This window comes from Muntiacus reevesi, chromosome 2, assembly GCF_963930625.1.
Source record: "Muntiacus reevesi chromosome 2, mMunRee1.1, whole genome shotgun sequence".
In the NCBI taxonomy this organism is placed as follows: Eukaryota; Metazoa; Chordata; class Mammalia; order Artiodactyla; family Cervidae; genus Muntiacus; species Muntiacus reevesi.
The window spans coordinates 152,206,661-152,212,378 of NC_089250.1; the positions used below are offsets into that span (position 1 = coordinate 152,206,661).

The 5,718-nt window shown below is 43.0% G+C and overlaps 1 pseudogene; it reads right to left on the reverse strand.

Annotated features, from left to right (window-relative positions):
* Nucleotides 1-519: 519 nt before the first annotated feature.
* On the reverse strand, nt 520-1,320 carry LOC136159032 (uncharacterized; annotated as a pseudogene).
* Between the last annotated feature and the right edge of the window lie 4,398 nt (nt 1,321-5,718).

Genomic DNA, 5,718 nt, shown 5'->3' on the forward strand with positions numbered 1-5,718 from the left:
ACTCCCTTCTCCTTTTTCCTTTAATCTTTCCCAACATCAGTGTCTTTTCCAAAGAGTTGGCCCTTTGTATCAGGTGGCCAAATTATTGGAGTTTCAGCTTCAGCATCAGTCCTTCCAATGGATATTCAGGGTTGATTTCCTATAGGATTGATTGTTTTGATCTTCTTGCATACAAGGGACTCCCAAAAGTCCTCTCCAGCACCACAATTCAGAGGAATCAATTCTTCAGTGCTCAGCCTTCTTTATGGTCCAGCTCTCACATCTATACATGACTACTGGAAAAACCATAGCTTTGACTATACAGATCTTTGTAGGCAAAGTAATGTCTCTGTTTTTTATTACACTGCCTAGGTTTGTCATAGCTTTTCTTCCAAGAAGAAAGTGTCTCTTAATTTCATGGCTATAGTCCCCATCCACAGTGATTTTGGAGCCCAAGAAAATAAAATCTGTCATTGTTTTCACTTTCCCCCTTCTATTTGCCATGAAGTGATGGAAACAGATGCCATGATCTTAGTGTGGTTTTTTTTTCCCCAAGAAGCACATTATTTTATTTACAGTCCCACTGCTTTATATGTACATTTATGGGCTGTCCAAAAGCACTATTTTTTAAAAGCAATCCTGGAAATTTTAAATACTCTAAGCAGCTCCTGAAGATCAAGTTGTCAAATTCCTCACCAAGGACAGCCTCGGGTCATCTTTGCACTTCCAGATAGTTAACTATTCGGTTGGCAGCAGTCTATGCTTCCAGCGTCCATCTTTCACCTGCAAGGATGGTGATACTCATTTCCGCCAAATTCCGCACCATGACATAGTTCTCAAGATCTACACCTGAAATGGCACTCTCGCATTGACCTGATTTCACACCACGACATGGTCGGCATACGTGCTGTACACGGTGAAGCCTTTCCCTTTCACACGCACAAAATCCCCGCATTAGAAATTCCCTGACACACAGTCGATAAACTCAAAAGCCCCCACCCCCATCGCCCCGTCTCCTAGCATGGAAAAGCAGACTCGGGTCGCTTGGAGCCTCGTCAGGTCTCAACAACATGGCGGAGGCCAAAGCAGACCGCTGCCCTCTATGCGTTCAGGTCCCGGGAGGATCTTGCCCCGTTCGGTCTCGGCAGCAGCCTCCCAAGCCTCAGGGAAGCCGCATGGTCCTGCCCGGCGCCCCGGCCCTCAGAGGCCTGGCTGCGGGACTACCTGAGTCACGCGAAGCTCCAGCAAAGGAACATCCCCACCGAGAGCCGAGGCCAGAAAGCTAGTTTTTTTAATGTTGAGTTTTAAACCAGCTTTTTCACTCTCCTCTTTCACCCTCATCAAGAGGCTCTTTAGTTCCTCTTCACTTTCTGTCATTAGAGTGGTATCATCAGCATATCTGAGGTTGTTGGTATTTCTCCTGGCAATCTTGATTCCAGCTTGTGATTCATCCAGCCAGGATGAATCAGGACATTGGATCTTAATAAAAAGACGAGAGCCTCTTCATAGTGGGGCAGGGGATGGGATGGAGTGGGGAATCACCAAAGACACTTATACATGAGGCACTTTATGAGAAAGCAGTTAAACCTTTTAGAAGCAAATGCTAAGTAGAATCACCTTCTTAAAAGGTGTTTGACCTAAAAGAGATAGAGCCATTCGAGGACGGCATTTGAGATTACATTAAAAAAAGATAAACACAAACTATAGCCTCTTTTAGTCCAAGTCCCTAACCATTCCTGAAATTGTATTTAAGAAAATTACAATTCTTAAATATAATAAAAAGGGACCCCCGCCCCATGGATGAGAAATTGTTAGGCATCCCAAAACTATGGAAAGCAAAGGGAATGGATTGGAGAGGAAAACAGCCCAGCTGACTAGTGCAGGAGGTGGGAGCTACACCCAAAGCTTTCCATTCCTGGAAGTGGTGGATGCTGGAAACTGACCCAGGAGCTCTGACCTCACAGATCTTTTTATTGAAATGAAATGCACATAACATAAAATAAACTGTCTTAAAGTGAGCACTTCAGTGATATTTAGAACAATATTGTTTACCTGTTACATGACAAACCTGCTGTGTTACAGTGTGGTTAATAAATTTAAAGAGTACACCCTGATTTAATACAATGGGATTTAACTGTGAGGCTCTTTAAATGGGCAACTTTCCTTGTGTCTCTGTGTGTTTATTAATAACACATTAGCTAGAAAAGAATCTGAGAGAGCCGGAAAGAGCTTAGAACTAATGTGGAATTATAATGATCCACTGAGAATCAATATAAAATAAAGAGAGTGTATTTCTAAAGTGTTGATTAATGTCAAAAGAAGCAAATGCTTTTGACTTGTAAGAACTCAGCTTGCATCCCAACCATAAATGACTTAAGCATAATAAGACTTTCATATGAAAATAAAAAGTTGAAGGGTAACATTTATCTCTTCATATTGGACTCTAGGCTCCAATGACATCCTTGCATCCTCTTCTCCATGTTGGCCCCTTTTTCTTGTCATGGCTGGTGAGAGTTCCAGGCAGCATCTGTTTATTCCAGGAAAAAATAAACAGCTTGTCTCTCTCCTGATCACCTCAGTCAGTCCTAAGATTAGTTCTCATTGGTTCAGGCTGGTTCCATGTCTATCTCTGCATCCACTTTTTTTTGTGGCCAAGAGAATGGAGTGTGCTGATTGGCTCAGGTCTGAGGTCACATGCCCACCTCTGGAGCTGGAGGTGAGGTCAGCTTCATCCTAAACACATGCACTGAGAGTAGGGTGGCTTGGGATCTCTAGAGGTAAATGGAGGTATCTCTAGAGGTATTCTTTACCAAAAGAAGAAAAAATGAAAGGGAAGAATTTTTTTAAAAAAATGAACAAGGGTTCAGTATGCCCAGTTCATACATACATGAACTCACTAGGTTACGGTTTGGGTGTAAAGCTGGAACCAAGCAGGATTCTCACACCCACACCTGGGACAGGAGCTTTTGTGCCTTCGGCTGGGTAGAATGTTTGGCCTTGATCTAATACAGTCACCAGGAGATGCTCACTTATAGGACATGCCTCCAGTTGCCATGAGCATTGTCCACTGAGAATTTCAAGCAAATTCTTTACAGGCTAAACCTATGTATCTACACATACCTTCCTACAGCAATACCTTGTCATCTAGTGCCATCCCTGAGCAGTTGTTATTGTTTAATCACTAAGTCGTGTCCAACTCTTTTGTGACTCCATGGACTGTAGCCCTATCAGGCTCCTCTGTCCGTGGGATATCCCAGGCAGGAATACTGGAGTGGGTTGCCATTTCCTTCTCCAGGGGATCTTTCCAACACAGAGATCAAACCCATGTCCGCTACATTGGCAGGCAGATTCCTTACTAGTGAGCCACCTGGGAAGCCCATCCTTGAGCTGTACAAATGAGCAATATTGACCTGCTTAGAAAAGTCTAAAGGGGAAATACAAACTTTTTTTTTAATGTTCCAAGATTGAGTGAAAAAAGAGCATAAATCAGCCTTGCTTTAGTTTTCCAAGTGATCTGGGATTTAGCATAAGAGTAATCTAATTCTGTAATTCAGCACAACCAGGAAAAAGAACGTGATCCTGTTTTCATCTTATTTAAAGTGAATGAGGCTGCCAGTTCCCATTTCAACAGCAGTATTTTAGGAAGCTAAGTTTTGTATGTGAGTCCTGCTGCACAGGTGGCTTACTCCAGAGGTATGACTTGGACTTCCAAAACAGGAAAGTGATCTCTTGAGAACAGAGAAGAAACATAGGTGGAGTCAGGAAGATCTCTTGCTTTTGTCTCCCCTCCTTTCCATGTCTTCCTTCTCTTTGTACAGAGTTTTAGTTGTTCTCACAAGTGCTGCATTCAGTATCAGCTCAGTTGACCATCTTCTCTCCTCAAAGTAGAGCCCATTCCACATACTCCCAGGCCAAAGTCCTTGATGGAAAGAAGAGACTCAGTGCCAAATATCCAGTAAACCACACCATTATAGAAAGACTTAGGTGCCCCTGAAGATGGATCAAGAAATCTTTATCTAACACGTAATGGAGTCTTGACACTCAAGATCTCAGGTCTTACCTTGACTACTCTTAGAAGCAGCAACACAGAATTATAAATTCTTTATCTCAAATTCATCCATCCAATTCTGCACAAGCAATATTTGTATCTCCTCACATTTACCCCTATTGCCCTCAATCAAGAAAATGTTCATTTTATTCTCTGCCATTATCAAAATTCTGGCCCTATTATCTCCTTCTCAATCATAGCACCTCTTTCCAAGATCATTATTTTCTATACTAGTCAACTGTTTCCTGAAACCTTACTGCATTTATCACCAGTACCCATATTAATACTTAATCATACAACTGCTTGTTTTGCTATATGTTTCTTATGCTCTCACCTGTTTAGAGTCTAAATTGCACACCCCTAAAGGACTGGATCCATTATTTAGTATTCCAACGCCCCCCCCACCCCACACTGACACCTGGTTCATACTAATTCCCATTGCTAGAATGACCCCAATTCTTCTCTCAACCCTACAACAGTTCTCAAGTTGTCATATTCCTCCAAACATCAATTTCTGGATCCATTTGTTCGCTAATCCCCAAACTTCAGAGTCATCAAGGAGGCTTGTGAAAAGGGAGACTTCTGGCCTCCACACCAAAGATACTGTATTTCAGTAGATCCTTTATAGACTCAGCAATCTGCCTTTGTAAAAACTGGCCCATGTGATTCTAAAGCAGGTGAGCCAAGGACCAAATTCTGAGAAAGGCTTCCAGCGAAGCTTCCTACTTCCATCCAGGGGCTCCTCAGACATCAGGAAGCATTATCTCAAAGAATGAGTTCTGCCACACCTAATACTTCTGCCTCTGGGGGTGGTTTATTGGCCTAAGTTTCTGGCACTGATAGAACTTTCAGTTTGATGATTCAACAGAAGTAAAGCCACAATTTCGGTAGCCAAACTGTACAAGGCTCTCAGCAGCATGTAAAAGGAAATCAGCTGGAGTTCCATAGCCATTGATTTATCTAGTAAAGCGTGAAATGTGATTAACTTCCTTCTGTTGGTGCAGGATGCTGAGAAGTTCAGTGGTTCATCAAGGGCTCATCAGCAGCCCCACGACGCAATCCTCATCAGTGTCCACATAAAACCTTCAGTTTGTGACACTCCAGGAACTGGCGACAGAGAAGGCACATGAACCAGTGAGCACGTTGCAATGTAATACAACGGGAAGAACCTCAAACTTAATGTCTCAATGACTAGATTCTTTTTCCTAGTCTGCAAGGAATATCAATAGCTAACATGTGTTAACGTGAGTGTGTGTGTGTGTGTGTGTGTGCTAAGTCTCTTCAGTCATGTCCAATTCTTTGTAACACTAGGGACTGTAGCCCACCAGGCTCCTCTGTCATAGAATTCTCCAGACAAGAATACTGGAGTGGATTGCCACACCCTCCTCCAGGGGACCTTCTGACCCAGAAGTCAAATCCACATCTCTTGTGTCTTCTGCATTGACAGATTGACAGGGGTTTTTTTTTTTTTTTTAACTACTAGGGCCACCTGGGAATACCAACCTTTGTTAAGTATGCTGCCAAAAATTGTCTTACTTTTTCTCAGTTACTCTGATCTGGGCTTCTCTGCTGGCTCAGATGGTAAAGAGTCTGCCTGCGGTGTGGGGGACCAGGGTTCGATCCCTGGGTCAGGATTATCCCCTGGAGAAGGAAATAGCACCCCACTCCAGTATTCTTGCCTGGAAAATTCC